Source organism: Balaenoptera physalus (assembly GCF_965194825.1).
Source record: "Balaenoptera physalus genome assembly, contig: SUPER_7_unloc_1, whole genome shotgun sequence".
Classification (NCBI taxonomy): Eukaryota; Metazoa; Chordata; class Mammalia; order Artiodactyla; family Balaenopteridae; genus Balaenoptera; species Balaenoptera physalus.
Window position 1 is genome coordinate 395,331 of NW_028126534.1, and position 22,196 is coordinate 417,526.

Below are 22,196 nucleotides of genomic sequence, written 5' to 3' on the forward strand. Positions count from 1 at the left end.
TGCCATTTCCCCTTAGGTGGTCATGCTGTGTAGCCTTACCAGCCTTATATGCTAGTTTCCCCTCAAGGCCTTTGCACGTGCTAAGACCCTAAGTCCCTACGCCTAGAACACTGTTCCTCCTCTCATCTCCTACTTAATTCCTGCTCATCCTGCACACATACCACCTCTGCAGGAAAGCCTTCCCCAAGCTCTCAGACCAGGTGAAGACCCCTTGCTGCATGTGGAGAAAATTTTACAGCCAGAGGAGTTTGGTATCCTTGTGAATCCATGACCATGCAGGCATTTACGTGCCTGTCAAAATCACTGTTTCTCAAGCCTCGCTTAACTTGCATATGCAGGTGTGTGCGTGTGTGCTCATGTGCGCCCGCACCGTCTGCTCTTGGCTCAGCTTGCCTCACGCTCACTGTACTCTTTTACACCACTTTCAACAGTTCATACCAGCCCGTTGCCTAGGATAGCATGTGCCATTTAGTGGTGCTCAATAAATACCTTCAGTAAGAGAATGAATGGAGGCTGGAGCTCAAAAGAGGGGTCCAAGTGACTGGACTTCAGAGCCCAGCTCACCTCAGTCCCTGTACCATCCTGTTGCTTCTCACTCACTGTCGGAGCACCTGTAGTGCAACAAGCTCAAGCACACGCTGCAGGGCTGGCTCTTCCTGGGGGTTTTCAGCGCGCTTGTGTCCCATTCTTCCCCACAGCCCTGTGACAGTTACCTGGGAGCACTCCAGCACATGGCCTGGGCCTGAGTAGAATTGTTTCCCAATGTGACCATGAAAATGAATGTTTCTATTAATTTCTTGCACATAGTTTAAAAAATCAATAATAATAAAGACTCATCACAAATTTGAGAGCCAGTGATTTAAACAGTGATTCTAGGTTTTTAATAAAGCATAGATGCAGACAACTACAATACAGTGTCAGCCAATATCGCTTTATACAAGCCCCCACCATAAATTCCTTTTTGAGTTTAAAGTCCAGAAGAAGTTTACAGTTACAGTTGAACTTGTATGCTTCCTTTGTCAGATAATAAATACTATATTGTCCTTTTGGTTTTCACTGCTAGGAAACCTAGTCTAAACTCACTTTCAAATCTTATGCCTGGTGTCTTAGAACTTCAGTTTCTAATGAGTCACTAGACAACTTAATTATTCCCTTATACATAATTTTAAATATTCCACCTGAAATTCATTTGAAAGTAGGAACACTAGAGGTAGAAATGGTGTTTAGTAAATTATTTGATAAATTGTTTTTGATAATTTCATTAGGCATAGACAATATGTTCGATGTTTTATTTTCTTTCTTTTGTAGTAAACAGTGATAATGCTTTGCCAGTAGGTCTCAGAACAATGGTTGTTTATATACGTAAGTCTTTCCTTGTCGCTCTGTCTTTATATTACTTTGTGTACCCTTTTCTAATGAAATGTTTTATATTGAGATAATTGTGGATTCACATACACTTGTAAGAAATAATACAGAGATTTTATGTGCCCTTTACCCAGTCTTCCCCAATGGTCACCTCTTGCAAAACTGTAATACAGTTTGAAAAGTGGGATGTTGACATTGATAAAGTCAAGATAATCCCTCTTGTTGCCACACCCATATCCCTTCTACCCTACCCACTCTTTAGCCCCTGGCAACTACTAATAGTAGAAACAATTTTGAGTTAGGTAAGATAAAATTTCTCTTATGGTGGGTGATTTTAAAGACTCAGTGAGCTAGTCAACAGGTACTTATTGAGCTCCAACTTTGCAGGAATGTTAGGGAGTATGGACACTTCTTTGGATATTTTCAATCTTTATTTTTTGTCCGTGCCACGTGATTGGCAGTATCTTAGTTCCCCGACTAGAGATCGAACCCTTGCCCCCTGCAGTTGAAGTGTGCAGTCTTAACCACTGGCCTGCCAGGGATGTCTGGATATTTTCAAGTTGGAAAAAATAAAACCTCACAAAAACACCAGAAAGGATAATCCTTAAAAGAACAAAACAGGTACAGAGTTTCATAGGTGCCTAGTCTCTCTCATTCTGTGACTGTGCGTTTTGGTAAAATATAAGAGTTTGCCCACTTTCACACAGAACAAAAGAGAAAATGCCAGAATTTTCTTGTGAGTACCAAAGCTCATGGCCAAGGCAGGAGAGACACTGATTAGGGAAATGAGACTTGAAAATGAGAAAAAGAAGAATCACAGGTGACAGATGTACCAAGAGAAAAATAGAATGGCTTAAACTTAGGACAAATGATCAGGAAAAATGGAGAGAAATAAGACATCCGCAAAGACCAAAAATAAAACCAAGTTCATAATGAGCAAATCAAGGGAGGAGGAAATGTCGTAACACACAAAGACAGTCATTCACTGTCCTCAAAGTACCATTTCTGAACCATTAGAGAAGAAATTAAAGTATTCATGTGGCTATAAAGCATGAAGCTGTCCTTCTGATGGTTTGGTATTAGTTGTTCCTGGAGAACTGAGACTACCCTTATGGGCCTCTATTGCTCTCCAGGTAGGAAACCTCTCACTACCTGCATACCCTCAGGTCCTTGAAGTGTTGGTGGAAAAAACTTTATGCTTGACATTTGAACATCCAACAAAGAAAATTAATCTTCCCATAAAACTAACAGGAGAGTCAAATTGATTTTAGGATTTTTTCTTTTTTCATTTTTTAAATTGAAGGCTAGTTGATTTACAATGCTATGTTAATTACTGCTCTACAGCAGAGTGATTCAGATATATATATACACACACATTCTTTTTTAAAAACAGTCTTTTCCATTATGGTTTATCATAGGATATTGAATATATTTCCCTGTGCTATACAGTAGGACCTTGTTGTTTATCCATTCTATATATAAAGGCCTACATCTGCTAACCCCAGCCTCCCACTCCATCCCTCCCCCAGCCTCCTCCCCCTTGGCAACCACCAGTCTGGATTTTTCTTAAAAAGAAATCATCCATTGTGTATTTCTAAATAATATGATGTGTTTCTGAATACGAGTAAATCAATCTGAGGAGAAAAGTGAAGGACCTAGAGGATAGTCGTGGAGACCAGGATTAGTCTTAGGCATGCTGAGAAAGTAAGGAACATTTAACTGTCTCTTCCTACTGTGTCCCTCTCTTCTCCTTGGTGAGTGCTATAGACTGAATGTTTGTGTTCCTCCCTCCCCAAATTCATACGTTGAAAGCTAATCCCCAATGTGATGATATTTGGACGTAAGTGCTTTCAGACATGATTTAATCTTGAGGATGGAGCCCTCATGAATGGGATTACCAGCACACTTTGGCGATACTGTGGGTTTGGTTCCAGACCACTGCAATAAAGAGAATATCACAACAAAGCAAGCCACACAATTTTTTTGCTTTCCCAGTGCATGTAAAAGTTATGTTTACACTATACTGTAGTCTATTAAGTGTGCATTATGTCTAAAAAAATGTACATCCCTTAATTTAAAATACTTTATTGCTAAAAAATGGTAACCAGCATCTGAACTTTCAGCCAGTCACAATCTTTTTGCTGGTGGAGGGGTTTGCATGCATGGATGGCTGCTGACTGATCAGGGTGGTGGTTGCTGAAGGTTGGTGTGGCCGTGACAATTTCCTGAAATTAAGACAACAATGAAGTTTGCTACGTCGATTCACTCTTCCTTTCATCAACATTTTCTCTGTGGCATGCAATGCTGTTTGATTGTATTTCACCCACAGTAGGACTTCTTTCAAAATTGGAGTCAGTCCTCTCAAACCTTGCCACTGTTTTATCAACTAAGTTTATGTAATATCCTAAATCCTTTCTTGCCATTTCAACAATCTTTGCAGTGTCTTTACCAGGAGTAGATTCCATCTCAATAAACCACTTTCTTTGCTCATTTAAGCAACAACTCCTCATCTATTAAATTTTTATCAAGGAGTTGCAGCAATTCAGTCACATTTTCAGGCTCCAGTTCTAATTCTGGTTCTCTTGCTACGTCCACCACATCTGCAGTTACTTCTTTCAATGAAGTCTTGAACCCCTCAAATCATCCATGAGGGTTGGAATCAACTTATTCCAAAATCCTGTGTATGTTGATATTTTGGCCTCTTCTTATGGATCATGGATGTCTTTAATGGCATCTGGAATGGTGAATCCTTTCCAGAAGGTTTTCAATTGATTTTACTCAGATCCATCAGAGGAATCACTGTCTATGGAAGCCATAGCCTTACAAAATGCCTTTCTTAAATAATAAGACTTGAAAGTCAACATTACTCCTTGACCCATGGCTGCAGAATGGATGTTGTGTTAGCAAGCATGAAAACATCATTAATTTCACTGTACATCTCCATCAGAATTTTTGGGTGATCAGGTGCATTGTCAATAAGCATTCATATTTTGAAAGGAATTTTTTTTCCTGAGAAGTAGGTCTCCACAGTGGACTTATATTCAGTAAACCATATTTTTATACAGATGTGCTGTCATCCAGGCTTTGTTGGTCCATTTAAAGAGCTCAGGCAGAGTCAATTTCGTGTAATTCTTAAGGGCCCTAGGATTTTTGGAATGGTAAATGAGCATTGGCTTCAACTTAAAGTCACCAGCTGCATTAACCCCTAACAAGAGAGTCAGTCTGTCCTTTGATGCTTTGAAACCAGGCATTGACTTCTCCTCTATATCTATGAAAGTCCTAGATGGCATCTTCTTGCTTGCAATAGAAGAGCATTTCATCTACATTAGAACTGGTTGTGTAGTGGAGCCACCTTCATTACTCATCTTAGCTAGATCTTCTGGATAACTTGCTATAGCTTCCACATCAGCACTTGCTGCTTCCTCTTGCACTTTTATGTTATAAAGAAGGCTTCTTTCCTTAAACTTTATTTGCCAGCTTCTGCTAGGCTTAATTTTTTCCTGCAGTTCCCTTACCTTTTTCACCCTTCATAGAAGTGAAGAGAGTTAGGGCCATCCTCTGGATTAGGCTTTGGCTTAAGGGAATGTTGTGGCTGGCCTGATCTTCTATCCAGACCACTACGTATTCATTCAGCCAGTCTGTGTCTTTTTGTAAAATTTACTTATTTTTATTTTATTTTTTAAAATTTATTTTTGGCTGTGTTGGGTCTTTGTGGCTGCATGTGGGCCCTCTCTAGTTGTGGTGAGTTGGGGCTACTCTTCATTGCAGTACATGGGCTTCTCATTGTGGTGGCTTCTCTTGTTGCAGAGCACAGGCTCTAGGCGCGTGGGCTTCAGCAGTTGTGGCACATGGGCTCAGTAGTTGTGGGTCACAGGCTCTAGAGCGCAGGCTCAGTAGTTGTGGTGCACGGGCTTAGTTGCTCCACGGCATGTGGGATCTTCCCGTACCAGGGCTTGAACCCACGTCCCCTGCATTGGCAGGTGGATTCTTAACCACTGCGCTACCAGGGAAGACCCAGTCTGTGTCTTTGGGTTGGAGTGTTTAATCCATTCACATTTAAGGTAATTATTGATATATGTGTTCCTATTACCATTTTCTTCATTGTTTTAGGTTTGTTTTTGCAGGTATTTTTCTTTTCTTGTGTTTCCCACTTAGAGAAGTTCCTTTAGCATTTGTTGTAGAGCCTCGTTTGGTGGTGCTGAATTCTCTTAGCTTTTGCTTGTCTGTAAAGCTTTTGATTTCTTTGTCGAATCTGAATGAGATCCTTGCTGGGTAGGGTATTCTGGGTTGTAGGTTCTTCCCTTTCATCACTTTAAATATATTGTGCCACTCCCTTCTGGCTTGCAGAGTTTCTGCTGAGAAATCAGCTGTTAACCTTATGGGAGTTCCCTTGTATGTTATTTGTCATTTTTCCCTTGTTGCTTTTAATAATTTTTCTTTGTCTTTATTTTTTGTCAGTTTGATTACTGTGTGTCTCGGTGTATTTCTCCTTGGCTTTATCCTGCCTGGGACTCTCTGCACTTCCTGGACTTGGGTGGCTATTTCCTCTCCCATGTTAGGGAATTTTTTGACTATGATCTCTTCAAGTATTTTCTCAGGTTCTTTCTCTCTCTCTTCTCCTTCTGGGACCCCTCATGCGAATGTTGGTGTGTTTAATGTTGTCCCAGAGGTCTCTTAGGATGTCTTCATTTCTTTTCATTCTTTTTTTCTTTATTCTCTTCTGCAGCAGTGATATCCACCATTCTGTCTTCCAGGTCACTCCTCTGTTCTTCTGCCTCAGTTATTCTGCTATTGATTCCTTCTAGTGTATTTTCCATTTCAGTTATTGTATTGTTCATCTCTATTTGTTCTTTAATTCTTCTAGATCTTTGGTAAACATTTCTTGCATCTTCTCAAACTTTGCCTGCATTCGTTTTTTGAGGTCCTGGATCATCTTCACTATCAATATTCTGAATTCTTTTTCTGGAAGATTGCCTATCTCCCCTTCATTTAGTTGTTTTTCTGGGGTTTTATCTTGTTCCTTCATCTGGGACATAGTCCTCTGTCTTTTCATTTTGTCTATTTTTCTGTGATTGTGGTTTTCATTCCACAGGGCTGCAGGATTGTAGTTCTTCTTGGTTCTGCTGTCTGCCCTCTGGTGGATGAGGATCTCATTTTAACTGTGTTTTATCTTATTTGGAGCTGGTGATCTTCTTGGATGTGTAAGTTAATAATTTTCAGCAAATTTGGGATGTTTTCAGCCATTTAAAATATAGTTTTTCTGTTCCTTTCTCTCTTTCCTCTTTTCTGGTACTCCTATCACATATATTTTGGTATATTTGATACCAAATGTCCACATTTCTCTGAGGCTCGGATATTTTTCTTCATTCTATTTTTTTCTGTTTTTCAAATTGTATAATCTCTATCCATTTATGTGTCTTCAAGATTGTTGAGTGTTCCTTCTCTCAGTTCAAATCTACTGGTGAGTCCTTCCAATGAATTTTTATTTTTATTAATATTTATACTACTTTTCAATACCAAAATTTCCATTTTTTAAAAAATAATTTCTGCCTCTTTATTGGTATCTCTGATGAAACTGTGTCTTCATATCAGGCTTTACTTCTTTAAGCATGATTTACTTTAGTTGTTGATATATTTTTCAATGGTTGTTTTGAAGTCTTTGTCTGTTAAATCTGGTCCTTCTCAAAGTCAGTTTCTGTTGCTTGCTTTTTTGCCTGAGTATGTGTCAAACATTCCTCTTCCTTTGCACTTCTCATATGGTTGTTTTTGTTGTTGTTGAAAGCTGAACATTTTGGGTAATGTATTATAGCAACTCTGGATACTGATTCCCCTCCCTGCTCACCTGGCTTGTTGTTATTTGCTTTTTTATTTGTTTTGTGACTTGGCTAAGATTATTTTTGTGAAGTCTGTTTCTTCCACAGTGTGAAGCAGTGTGAAACCTCAGAGGGTCCATGAATGGGTTCATGGAGCTTCTCACATTGTCAACCTGGAAATGGACTTTATGTGTTTTGTCTACTACTAAGATTTTTCTTGTGTTTATCTTGAATAATTAAACAAATTGGAAATAGCAGCGTTTAGTATTCTGATTTTCTCTTTTCTTATCCTAAACATGTTCCTTTTTAAAAATAGCATTTTTTTTTTTTTTAAGATCATGATTTTAATGGCTGCTCTGCCATTTTACTCTGTTGGTACAACCAATTCTCTAGGGAGGCCGTTAACCATTCTTGCTGTTACAGTTTTCTGTCTTCTTTGCTCTGTGATCCTATGCTCTGTTAGCAGAGTTGTCATTCTAAAGCAAAGATATGATCTTTACCAGGGTTCTGTTGTATATAAGCAAGGCTACTGGCTATGGTGACATATGGCTCAAGCTACTCACTTCCAAGGTGCTGGTCCTGAGTGCAGGATGCAGTTCCGCAGCCTTATCTTGGCGCTTAAGACCTTCACATACTACCCCAGCAACTTCTTTAGCCTTTCTCACTAATGAATCCTTCATTTTCTACCTGTATGGGCACTTGCCCTCCCTTGCGCTACCCCAAATATTCTTGCCTCTGTGCTGTGGTTTTGCATTATGTTACCATAAATTCTTATCTCCCTTCTGTTACTGTTAGAGAATTACTGCTACAGACGTTTTCCTGGGGCTTCCAGCCAAAAACTCTTCTTTCTCTCCTATACTGTAGTAGGTCTTTGTGATGAGTATTTTCTAGGGAGATTTATGCTCAGTCAAAATGATCACTTTAGATGACTGTAGTCATTTAGTAATTACTTTAGGTGTCTGGTCATTCTCTCCTATTTCCTTCCTCCTTTTTATTTGTTAAAGACCTCCTCTGTGCCTAGCACCTCGCTTTGGAAGTGCTGGCATACCTTTTACACCATTAGAATAACAGTGTAGAGAAATGGACCTACATTAATTTTCTTCCTAGGGCAATCATTGTGGTTTTTCAAGCATAACATCCTTGTTTTTCATTAATTAAAACACATGGAATGTTTTATTCTTCATAAAAGACCTTGGTTGTTACTGGCAATTATTTAATTTTTTCAAAAATAAAAACAATGTGGGGGTGGTATGGGGTATCAAGCAGCGAGCGTCCCCTTCAAAGAATAGCAAGAAGCAGGACACCGTGAGACCTGACTGTTTTGGGTGTAGATGTGGCAGCTTCTTTTTATGAAATCTAAAAACAGTTTTATCCTGTAGACAAAAGGAGAAAAAAACTTTAGAGACACAGATATTAACAGGTAACTCTGTATTCATTAAATAACTATGCATAGGATTGTGACCCAGTAGCTTACAGATCAAAATTTGAGTCAGGCCACAAGCCTGCCTCCTTCAGGATCACCTCATAGGCTATTTTTCAAGTATGCTTCTGATGTTGGTGGAGAGGGCAGGTGTATCAAGAAGAAGGAACTAATTAAATACTTTGTTACTGCCATGTTTAGTGAAATTGAGATAAATTCTCGCCAGGAACGTTTTTCTTTATTAACTTGACCTTAAACGACTTTTTCTCTGACTCTACCCAGGACATCTTAAAAGCCTATGCCATTTTCTCCCTACAAAATATGCCTAAAAGGATCCCAAAATAGTACAGACTATCAAGACAGAGATGTCTTCTGTTTGCTCTTTGGGTGGAAGGTTTTTAAGCACTACAAACTTTGCTAACAATCTGATGCCCAATGCCTTAGGTAAAGGGTAAAGGCACTTAAGCGTAAAGAAGGTAACGCACTGTAAAGATGCCCAGAGATGACATATTAATCTGCTTGGGCTGCTTTAACAAAACACTACCGACTGGGTAGCTTAAAGAATAGATATTTATTTCTCATAATTCTGGAGGCTTAAAATCTAGCATCAAGGTGCTGGCAGATTCAGTTCCTGGTGAGGACCCTCTTCCTGGCTTGCAGGTGGCCACCTTCCTGCTGTGTCCTTACACAGTGGAGAGAGAGTGCGCAAGCTCTATCTCTTCTTATAAGGACACTAATCCCATCATGGGGGCCCCACCCTTATGACCTCATCTAAACTTAATTTCCTCCTAAAGGCCTGCCACCAAATAGCATTACTTGCGGGCTTCAACATATGAATTTGGGGAGTACATAAACATTCAGTACATAACAGGTGATCGCCCCCACATTTATCATTGGATTTTAAGATAATCATAGAGCCCACATCCCCAGCTAATGTAGGATGTGTGCACCTGTACACTGGGAGAGGGTTAACAACTCCTCTCTGAGAATCAGAGTTCAATAGTCCTGAGAGAAAACTTGGCAGGCAGGAAACTCTCTCTCTTTCTCTCTCTCTTTCCTCTCAGGCCTCTTTTGGGATATAATCAACATACCATGCAATTAATCCATTTCAAGTGTACAGTTCAACAGAGGAGTCCCTTTGTAAGTGTTGCGGGAAGGCTATTCTTAAATGAAACAAAAATGTGATAAAAGAGAATGTTTGGGGATCTTTCTCACATAAAGAGAATTGATTAGTGACAATGACACCACCAGCTCAAAAACAGGAACACTGATGCTGTGAACTAGACACCTAGGTGATTTTGTGAGAAATGCTTCATAGATAATTCTGAATGAATGTTGGCTGTTGTTCTTTGTTGGTTTAAATATAGGTCTTGGCCACTTGTATGCTTATATTGTTTTGGATGTTTTCTTGTATTCAGTTCAATTCAAAATGGGGTTATTTGCGATTGAACAAAATGGGGGATAATTTCACTGTGGGTCTAACATTTGGCTAGGACACAGGTAAGATGAATGTTATGAGAAAGATAGAGTGGAGGCATTGGCTAGGTCCACACTAACTAAGTCTCTAACAGGAAAACTTCTGTGTTTAGTTTGGAGTTTTGTAATGTAGACTCTAATTCCATTGTCCGTCTTGTTTAGGCTGCTTTGGGGGGATGGTGACTGTCTTCTTCCCTGTACTCTGTGTGCTCTCACTACCTGCTGCCTCTGTACACAGACAGGCAGCTGCAATAATGAGGTGTAATAAATCAGGTGCTGAGCTCATGGCAGGAGTTACAAATTATTCAAGACTTTCACAGGGGAGCTTGGACTAAGACTATCCAGGTAATGCTGCAATCAATCACAGAGTAGAAACACTGCCTCAGTCTGCCAAGCGAAATCAGAGAAGGCTGTCTCAGAACATTGCCAAGCGACCCTGTGGTGGGTGAAAGCAGCATGAAAATCATAAGGTGATAGGATACTATTTGGGCTGCCTCTCCTAATGGAAATTTTGAGTGTATTACCTGGACTTTCCCTCTTTTCTAGCAGAAACAATTGTGATAAAATTACCTTGGAAGAACATTGGAAGTTTATTTTTGAGACTAGTCATCTCTTGTTCAATAGTGAGTGAATTTCACTGTGCTTGAAGTATTATAGTCAGTTTGAGTTATAAACAAACGCAAAACACATTGTCTTTAATTAGGAGATTCAAAAATGCCAATATTTTCTTATTTCTATCCCTCTTGTCAAGGAAACAGAAACTGCACATTGTAATATAAAAATCAGAATTACTCATTTGTTCATGGTCACTTACCTTCAAGTGTCTGAAGGAGGAGGGGAAGTATTGTTGACAGGTGGGTCTCCATGAAAAGTTACATGTTTAAATAAGTTGTTTCAACCTAATTATATAGCATTTGTACTTTTAACTGATGCCTTTAAAATTAATGTCAAATACAAAAAAGTGTTATGTTAATCAGAAGTCCTCAGATGCTGGCCCTAGTAGCAGGGAATAGTTTTGGAACAAGGAACACGCTTATTACCTTATTATCCTTATTACCTACTTTAGTAATTCACGTGGCAAGAGTACTGTACTTAGCCTGTGTGGTAAAAATGTTAAGTTATCAATACAGGTGCTGTATAAACATGTTTATTGATAAAGCTAGTATGTTTAGAGTTTAGAGATTTCTATATGAAATTAGGAATATTTACACTGTGAATAGTGAGAAGTGAGAAGAAAGGATCTTTCAGTTGTGAAAATTAGATATTTGGAGTCCTAAATGTTAAGACATTGTTAAATTGATGACTACAACAAGTCTCCATTTCCTGTAGACACACCTCTTTGAAATACATGGCTTTACTGTCCATCTTTTTAAGAGGTAGAGTCTTTTATCCCGTTTATTTACCTAGAATGGCCTTGTGACTGGCTTTGACCAAAAGAATGTGGAGTGAGTAATATTTGTGACAATCTGATCTAGGACTCAAGGGGACTTTTGACTTCCTCTTACCCCATAGAATGTAGTGTGTCTGTGTGAGGAAGCTTGGTAGAGCCTCATAAAGGGTGAGACCACGTGGAGCTGAGATGGGATCTTCCAGCTGAGGTCCCTCTGGATGAATCAGTCCCCAGTTGAACAGCCACATGAATAATCTCAGATGAGACAAGCAAAAGAACTTTTCAAAAGTTCTTTTCACAACTTGAGCCTGGCCCAAATAGAATTGTGAGCAAATATAATCCTGTTTTAGCCCCTTCTGGCGTACTTTGTTATGCAGTGATAGATACCTAACACAGTTATTCTAAATGCCAGCATGCAGGGTTAAGTCTAGTAAAAGGACTAAGAATTCATGATCTTGCTCTTTGTTTCTCTTAAATGCTCCATTTAACTAGTTTTCTGTTTTTGATCAACTGTTGTAAGGTACTACATGGTTAGGAAAGCTCAGCATTATCAACTTACAATCAGCTGTTCTTAAGGCATTTTATGTATTAGCCAATCCCACTATATGACTCCCATTACCTCCCTGTGTTTAATAATACCTCTCCTTCCAGTCTGGCGTCCTCTCTTTGTAGACAAAAAGACTACAGGGTCTATCGTTTGTTGATCTTTCAGTCTCCGGTTCTCAGTAGAGTGCCTTCCACATGTACTGTTCAGTGGGCGATTATTGATTGATTGGGTACATCTTTGTTGTGCTTCTGCCAGAGTCTATGGTCTTTGCTGGCAGGTAACTCATTCTCTGACTCCAGGATCCAGATAACTGCCTGGCCCATGGCAGATAATCAATGCATTCTTGGGATTGATGGATGCCTTTTGCTTATTTCTCTAATCTCTGTCAAGGAAAAGTAGAGGAAAGTTATATACAAAAATAAATGATTTTACTTTTGTGAGAGCCAAAAAAGTACAGTGTGAATCCATCACCTTCAATGAATTCCTGGCTCAGACCACTGCATGTTAAATGGTAAAGTAACTGCAAGTACTCTAAGACTTCTGCAGTGAGAAGGGGAGCACCATTTCAGGAACAGATAATTGTAAGTTACCTTTGGTTTTTTTTTTTTAATTTATTTTTAATTTATTTATTTAGTTTATTTATTCTTGGCTGCACTTGGTCTTCACCGCTGTGTGCAGGCTCTCTCCAGTTGCGGCGAGTGGGGGCCGCTCTCCGTTGCGGTGCACGGGCATCTCATTGCGGTGGCCTGTCGTGTTGCGGAGCACGGGCTCTAGGCGCGTGGGCCCCAGCAGTTGTGGCACTTGGGCTCAGCAGTTGTGGCTCGCGGGCTCTAGAGCGCAGGCTCAGTAGTTGTGGCGCACGGGCCCAATTGTGCCGTGGCATGTGGGATCCTCCCGGACCAGGGCCTGAACCCATGTCCCCTGCACTGGCAGGCGGACTCCCAACCACTGTGCCACCAGGGAAGCCCTGTAAGTTACCTTTTAAAATCTCCAGTTGGTGCATATGTTTAAAAGTGAAATATGCATTGCTAGTGGGCTCCATCTCACAAAAGGGAGAGCTTCCTGCTCTTCCTGTCAGTGCCTGACAGTTCATGTTTTTCTTAATACTCATCAGTATGCCCTCTGTCCCCTACTAGAATAGGTGACTTTAAGAAGAGGACCTCCACTGTGATGATGATGGACTGGAAGGGTTCTGAAGGAGATGTGAGAACAAGTTGCCTCACTTCCGTTCTGAAAGTGAGCAAGAAGCACAGCCAAGTAGTCGGGAAGAGCCAGCAGGGCTCTTGGGTTGTAGGCATTGTCCCATTGTGTTCAGAAAATCCCCTCTGGCTTTGTTGGATATTCCCTGTTAGATTCTTTAAAGTAACAAAACAACCCTCTGTTTTGAGGAAGAGAGGAAAGTGACTGATGTGTGACGTATGGACTGCCCACATACTCATTAAGGGTCATATAATGTATGCAGTCAAAACTTTGGAATTAATGAAAAGAATGTTGGTGGTAGAGATTTAGGAAGGATCTAGAAGCAGGTACTCTCTTCAGGGGGTTGCACGTTCTAGTGACCACCTAAAGAGCTAGAACTCACGCACGTGAATCATTAGCATCAGGCCAGTGAAAGAGGATTCTGGGAACAAGCCCGCTCTGAAGATGGAAAAGCATTCCTTTTACCAGATAAGTATGACCCTAGGCCTAAATGAAATACATTTAGATCTCACTTAGATTGTGACCTCCAGATGTCTGAATTAGGAAAATTACAAGTTTGCTGGATGTTCCTAGTTCAATATGGATTGAGGGGATAAACATCACATGCAAAGATTTTTGGAAAGTACAATTTGATGACCTCAGCATGCGAGGCATAGACCAGAATTCCAAATCTCACAGATGTTTTCTTTTGGCTGATATTAAAAATAGTCCTTCCAAACTTTGTTTTGGTTTGTTCTCACCTTTTGGCTATTGTGAATAGTGTTGCTATTAATATTTATATAGAAGTTTTTACTTACACACCTGTTTGGAATACATACCTACGAGTAGAATTGCAGTAATTCTAAGTTTAATTTTTTTAGGAAACGTCAGACTGTTTTCCATACTGATTGTACCATTTTCTATTCCCACTAGCATTGGACAAGGGTTGTGATTTTTCCGCATCCTTGCCAACAGTTGATATATTCCACTGTTTTGATTATAGCCATCCTAGTGGGTGTAAAGTGGTATCTCATTATGGTTTTGATTTGCATTTCCCTAATGAATAATGATGTGGAGCATCTTTTCATGTGCTTGCTGGCCATTTGTATGTCTTCTTTGGAACAGTATCTATTCAAGTGCTTTGCTTATATTATAACTGAATTGTTTGTCTTTTTGTCATTGAGCTGCACGTAGCTTGATATTTCCTGTTCTTGTCCTTTATATGAGTGAGATGGTGCAGCATGTACTCTCTTGTCATGGGTTCCTTTTGCATAATATTGTGTTTTTGTATTCATCTGTATTATTAGACATAGTGGTAGAGCATTTATGCTCGTTGCTGTGTTATTTTCCACTTTACATTTGTAATTTATTCTCCTTTATGTTTTTGATGGACATTTTATAGTTTCCAGTTTTTGGCTATTCCAAATCACACTGCAATAACAATTCTAACGGCTCATAGTGAGCATTTCTGTACATGCCTGTTGGTGCTGGCAGCTGTGGAAGGATTGACTGACAGCAGTTTATACCACAAAGCAATTAGTCTGAGTGATCTGGAGCCTTGGACACAGATGTTATCATGGGTTATTATTTCTAACGGAGTTGTTTCCTTAAAGGAGGGCTCATACACTTAGCAACCACCTCTCTCTCCAGTTGAAAGCATGTTGACGTGTAGGTGTCTGCACCTCCAGGTTATAGGGTTTCTTTTTTTCTTTTTCTTTTTTTTATTGAAGTATTCTTGATTTTCAATATTATATTATCAATAGTTTCAGGTGCACAACATAGTGATTCACTATTTTTATAGATTATACTCCATTTAAAGTTATTATTATAAAATATTGGCTATATTCCCTGTGCTGTACAATAGATACTTGTAGCTTACTTATTTTATACATAGCAGTTTGTGCCTCTTAATCCCCTACCCCATTTTACCCCTCTCCCCTTCTGTCTCCCTATTGGTAACCAGTAGTTTGTTCTCTATAACTGTGAGTCTATTTCTGTTTTGTTGTATTCATCTGTTTGCTTTATTTTTTAGATTCCATATACAAGTGAGAACATACAGTATTTGTCTTTCTCTGTCTGACTTATTTCACTAAGCACAATACCCTCCAGGTTCATCCATGTTGTTACAAATGGCAAAATGTCCTGTTTTTAGTGGTTGAGTAGTATTCCATTGTATATATATATACCACATATTCTTCATCCTTTCATCTGTTGATGGACACTTAGGTTGCTTCTATATCTTGGCTAATGTAAATAGTGCTGCTATGAACTTTGGGGTGCATGTATCTTTTTGAATTAGTGTTTTTCTTTTCTTTGGATATATACCCAGAAATGGAATAACCGAATCATATAGTAGCTCTATTTTTAGTTTTTTGACGACCTCCATTCTGTTTTCCACAGTGGCTCACCAATTTACCCACCACCGTGTATTAAGATTCCCTTTTCTCCACATCCTCACCAACCAGGTAATAGGGTTTCTCAAGGTCAGAAATAGCCTTATTTTTGTTAGTTCCTCTGTCACAAACAGGATTGTGCCTTCTGTAGATTTAATAGATGCAATGGAGGCATATGGACTAGATACTTATGGAATATTAATAAAAATGAAAGATCCACATACAATAAACATCTTAAGACTTGCTAAGACATGGTGTTTTCTTTCTTTTCTGCTTGTCCCTAGAACTTTTGAGTCTGTAATTTCTTGGACTCCTGTATGGAATGCTCTTATATGCAGCTAATCAGCATCTTTAACTCCTGCTCCATGTGGATCCAGAGTGTAGACTTTCTGCAGCAGCCCTCTGTGGACATCTTTACACTAGCACTAGACAGCTATTTCTTAGCACTTTAAAAATACTTTAGATTAATAGTGATGAGAGTGGACATCCTTGTCTTGTTCCTGATCTTAGAGGAAATGCTTTCAGTTTTTCACCATTGAAGAAGATGTTTGCTGTGGGTTTTTTATATATGGCCTTTATTATGTTGAGGTAGGTTCCCTCTATGCCCACTTTCTGGACAGTTTTTATCATAAATGGGTGTTGAATTTTGTCAAAAGCTTTTTCTGCATCTATTGAGATGATCATATGAGGTTTTTTTCCTTCAATTTGTTAATAAGGTGTATCACATGGATTGATTTACGTATATTGAAGAACCCTTGTATCCCTGGGATAAATACCACTTGATTATGGTGTATGATTCTTTTAATGTGTTGTTGGATTCTCTCTGCTAGTATTTTGCTGAGGATTTTTGCGTCTATATTCATCAGTGACATTGGTCTGTGATTTTCTTTTTATGTGATATCTTTGTCTGGTTTTGGTATCAGGGTGATGGTGGCCTCATAGAATGAGCTTAGGAATGTTCCTTCCTCTGCAATTTTTTGGAAGAGTTTGAGAAGGATAAATGTTAGCTCTTCGCTAAATGTTTGATAGAATTCGCCTGTGAAGCCATCTGGTCCTGGACTTTTGTTTGTTGGAAGATTTTTAATCACAGTTTCAATTTCATTACATGTGATTGGTCTGTTTATATTATCTATTTCTTCCTGGTTCAGTCTTGGAATGTTATACCTTTCTAAGACTTTGTCTATTTCTTCCAGGTTGTCCATTTTATTGGCATACAGTTGCTTGTAGTAGTCTCTTAGGATGCTTCGTATTTCTGTGGTGTCTGTTGTAACTTCTCCCTTTTCATTTCTAATTTTATTGATTTGCATCCTCTCCCTCTTTTTCTTGATGAGTCTGGCTAAAAGTTTATCAATTTTGTTTATCTTCTCAAAGAACTAGCTTTTTAAAAAATTGATCTTTGCTATTGTTTTCTTTGTTTCTATTTCATTTATTTCTGCTCTGATCTTTATGATTTCTTTCCTTCTACTAACTTCCATGCTAGCATTGGAAGTCCTATCCACAGCAATCAGAGAAGAAAAAGAAGTAAAAGGAATCCAAATCAGAAAAGAAGAAGTAAAACTGTCACTGTTTGCAGATGACATGATACTGTACATAGAAAATCCTAAAGATGCCACCAGAAAACTACTAGAACTAATCAATGAATTTGGTAAAGTTGCAGGATACAAAATTAATGCACAGAAATCTCTTGCATTCCTATACAGTAACAACAAAAGATCAGAAAGAGCAATTAAGGAAACAGTCCCATTCACCATTGCAACAAAAAGAATAAAATACCTAGGAATAAACCTACCTAAGGAGGTAAAAGACCTGTACTCAGAAAACTATAAGACGCTGATGAAAGAAATCAAAGATGACACAAACAGATGGAGACATATACATGTTCTTGGATTGGAAGAATCAATATTGTGAAAATGACTATACTACCCAAAGCAATCTACAGATTTAGTCCAATCCCTATCAAATTACCAATGGCATTTTTCACAGAACTAGAACAAAAAACCTTAAAATTTGTATGGAGACACAAAAGACCCTAAATAGAAGATGTGGTACATATGTACAATAGAATATTACTCAGCCATAAAAAGGAACAAAATTGGGTCATTTGTAGAGACGTGGATGGACCTAGAGACTGTCATACAGAGTGAAGTCAGAGAGAGAAAAACAAATATCATATAGTAACACATACATGTGGAATCTGGAAAAATGGTACAGATGAACCAATTTACAAGGCAGAAATAGAGACACAGATGTCGAGAACAAATGTATGGATACCAAGGGAGGAAAGTGAGGGGGGGTAATGAATTGGGAGATTGGGATTGACCTATATACACTAATATGTATAAAATAGGTAACTAATGAGAACCTGCTGTATAGCACAGGGAACTCTACTCAGTGCTGTGTGGTGACCTAAATGGGACGGAAATCCAAAAAAGAGGGGATATATTTATACGTATAGCTGATTCACTTTTCTGTACAGAAGAAACTAACACAACATTGTAAAGCAACTATACCCTAATAAAAAATACTCTACATTATTTTGTTAGTTATTTCGTAATGACTCTGAAGCAGATAAAATTCTTAAGCAATGAATTTGCCTTTATTTCCTTCAAAGTAAGGAAAAACATCAACATGACTCCTCTTTTCTTATTAGGTTGGAGGATAAAAAATACTTCTTGATTTATAGTTTGAAGGGACAGGGTGTATAATATATATGTCCTTATCATTATCTTTTTATCTTGTATGCCACTAATAAAGAGACCAAACAAGATTTCTTTAGAAGAAAAATATCCGAATGGGAAAATAACATATTTTTGCAAGAAAACTTTTCTTAAAACTCTCACTTGGCCATATGAGTTTGTTTTTTCGGAAGTTCTATTCCTATGACTTTGAAAACCTTTCTCTATTCATTATGAACATATGATACATATGAGATATTTAGTCCATTTATGAACTATTCTCTGTCCTGGCTTAATTGTGGTATGTTATAGATAATTTAGTAGATTTATTTGTTAAATGTATGTGCCTCCTGTTCTCAGACACTGCTTAGCACAGTGAAAAAATGGGGATTTTAGAATTGGACAGACCTAGATCTCTTTATTTGTGGAGTGTCCACTGACAACTTACTTAATCTCCCTGAGTCTTAGCTTCTGCATATTTAAAATAGGAATGATAACATTTGCCATGGAGGGTTGATATGAATTAAATTCCATTAGCAAAAACAGTACAAAGAGCCTACAACATACTAATCGAGGAAGAATGACCTTTCCTTGCAAAAGTGTTCCATGCACACAGGAAAGAAACATGGTACCTAAAAACAAGAAATGCTAAACCCTTAAGGATTTGAAGGAAGCATTCACAAAGAGAAAGATGAAACATTGCCAGAAATCAAGGGCTGGCTCAGTCAGGATTAATGTGAACATGGGCATTGTTCTTTCTCTGACTGGGTGGTGGTGTGTGTGCAGGTAGGGTCAGTCTGGGCCGGACCTGCAGAGCTGTGTGCACGGTGGGGTTGGCTCTCCTCACTTCGCCCTCAGGAATGGATGCTCCTGGGAGTGGACATTGGGAGGGGTTCTTAGAAGAAAGAAACCTAGAAGGGTTACATTTCTTTAGAGTGTTTTTAATTGATAAACCCTGCAATGTGCCTTTGGTGACTAGGTTCTCCCATTCTTGGAGGATGAGAGCAGGCAGGAGGAATAGCTGTCCCTCAGGAGACAGAAGGATCCTATTCTCCTTCCTTTTCATCTCACTTGTACAGAGAATCTGTCTTTCTCAGGGGTATACAGAGTAAGAAGACCTTCTAAAAATCAGTCAAGCCAGAGCGACTCCAAGTTTTGGAGAAGTGGCTGACAACTGTGGCAGCTGTAATCAGAGCCTCTCCTGGGAGCCCTGAGACCCACCACTGTCCTGTAACTTCCAGTGCAGCTCCTCAGGCTCTTTTCCCAGGAACCAGAGTTCTTGCTCTGCTCACTGACTTGGTGGCCCTGCCTGTGTCATCATACTTTTTTTCCGGGTCCTTCTTCCTTGGTTTTATAAATATAATGCATCCTGAACAACATATAAATAGTAAAATATGCATCATCAGAAGTTAATTCCAAGCTGTCTTCATTATTTATCCCTTATGTAGTTTGGGAAGGTATTTTAGACTTTTCAAGGTGCTGCTACCTGCCGCCTTGTCCTCTGATGATGAGTTAGGGCCATGGTTTCTGTTTATTACTGGGTCCATTGCATATTCTGAGCCACTGCTCTCCATGTGAGCTATAGCATTGGGAGGAGGTTTCAAGGTGTGTAGCATCTGCTGCAGTAGATGCTGGACAAATCTTGTCGAAGGGGCACAATATGTTTACCTAGTAACTCTCAGACACAGTGAGCCCCGCCTAGAGGTGAGTTCTTTTTCTTTTCTGAGGATGTCTCTGGGATCTCTTCTTTCCATTTTTACAAGTAATTCTGCTCTGAAATTGGGAAGGCAATTCAGTTATGTTTCTGGCCATATATTGGGTGTCTTGGGCATTGCTTCAGGCCCTGTGTCCTAACCACTTTACTAGAACGGACCTGGGTGTATTTCTCTAAAAAGTGGCACTTTGTTATGTGACAACCGGAAAAGGTTGGCATGTAAAATTCTTACTTTCTTAGCATAGAATTTCATGTGGTCTGTCATGATCCATTTTTTAGTACCCTTACCTTACAGAAAGAAAAGAAAAGATAAGGCAATCAGTGCTGATGTTTCCATTTGCTTCAGTTAAGATTGATGTCAGGAATAAATCACAGATCCCAGGTCTAGGATCCCTGGAAATCATTCCCTCTAAAGTCTCTGATGGTGAAATCATCACTTACTTTGCTCTCTTCCTGGTAGAACACTTTTGTATGTAATGGAAGTTAAACAGTATTGTTTATCCACTGGCTTCGTGCAGCAAATTGTGTGAAGGTGGTTATGTTATTATAATTGCTGTTTTTGTTTTATACCTTCAGTCATTATTTATTTAGTGCCTCCCATATGTCAGGCACAATTCTTGGCATCAGCTATATAATAATGAACAAAATGGCCCAAGATACCTGCCCTCAGGGAGTTCTGTGATTGGAGGTACTCCAGCTTCATGGAGAAATAAACACAATGCAGAGAGATTATGTAACTTGCACAATCACCACCATTAGCAGGTCAACAAAGTTGGGATTAAATCTGAGACTTATCTTAAAGCTAAGATTCTATTGATTTGTCTTGAAAGCTGTAAACGATCCAAATAGTGGGCATAAAAAAACACATTCCATGGGGAAAAAGTAGTATAAATATTATTTTAAGTGTAAAAAAAAAGGGAAGAACAAATCCCCACTAAAAAGTTTATGATTTATTCCTGACTTCAACCTTAACTGAAACCAGTGAAAACATTGGCACTGATTATGTTTTCTTTTCTTTTAGTAAGGTAAGAGTACCAGGAAAATGGAGGCAGACCTATTTTAGGGAATATGCCAGATAATAGAAGTGGTGGGGACAGGTAAGTGTATGTCAACCACTGAGTGTAATTCACTCATAGAAGAACATTACGGATGAACTGCGAAAACTCACAGGGGGACGGTGAAGCAGAAAGAGCCTGCAGAGGAATTGAAAATACAATCATACCTGCTTAATATGATAGAATTTTCTGAGGGTCAGAAAAAGAAAATCAGTGGGGAAAAAAGTTATTTTTTCAGGCCCTTGGTAGAAACCAGAGAGTAATTCTCTGGACTTGGGGTATCAGTAGAGAAGTTGAAATAGATCACGAGTTACTTAGTAGGGACATAATGTTATGAATGGGCATATTCTCTGCCCTTCACGGCACTCTGTTTTTCTAGAATAGAGGTGCACTTGGATTAATGATAATTAGGCCATGGTTTTTCTTGTCTCAGTGGTTAATGTCCTGTTCCTTGGGAGGCTGCTTGATACAGTACTCCATTCCCATATCTGTGGGTCTGGAATAGCAGGGGATGGCTTTCTGAGGAGCAAAAAAGTTGTAACAATCAAAGGCTTATAATATTAAAAGGGATGAGATACTTTTTACATTGCCTGCTTTGGTCAGTAAAATGTTTCAGTATTAAGAGGGGAGGGGAATCCTGTTTTCAAAGTGAAAACATAATACATTTCAGTAGAAAAACAAAGGGATAAAAAGAAGATTGTACACTTTCCTTTGGCATTTGGCAAAAATCAGTCAGTTGATTTTAATATTCTTAGAAGGTACCTGTTTTGCAGTTTGGCAGTTTCTTAAAAAGCCAAGCAGAAATCCATCATATAAAGCCATCATATAATCCAGCCATTCTGCGCCTAGATATTACCCACGACAAATAAATCATATATCCACACAAAGACTTGTGTATGGATGTTCATAGCAGATTTATTTGTAACAGCCCAAACCAGTAAATATCCCATATATCCGTCAACAAGTGAATGGATAAAGAGAGTATGATATATCCCTACAGTAGAATAATACATGACAATAAAAGGAAGTAAACTATTGGTACACACAACAGCATGATTAATCTCAATTATGCTGAGAGAAAGAAGCTAGAAAAAAATACTGTATGAGTCTATGTGTATGAAGCCCTAGAAAATGCAAATAAATCTGTCATTACAAAAAGTAGTTAAATG

General features: G+C 38.8%; 1 protein-coding gene and 1 long non-coding RNA gene across 4 annotated transcripts in view; one reads left to right on the plus strand and one right to left on the minus strand.

Moving 5' to 3' along the window:
- LOC309665249 (serine palmitoyltransferase 1-like) overlaps window positions 1-22,196 on the plus strand; it is a 97,678-nt gene that overhangs the window by 23,365 nt on the left and 52,117 nt on the right. The gene's annotated exons all lie outside the window — the stretch shown is intronic.
- On the minus strand, window positions 4,342-8,439 carry LOC309665257. Its single transcript, XR_014266297.1, has 2 exons — window positions 6,702-8,439; window positions 4,342-6,128 (listed from the first exon to the last, which is right to left on the minus strand). It is a non-coding gene; the product is annotated as an uncharacterized lncRNA (long non-coding RNA).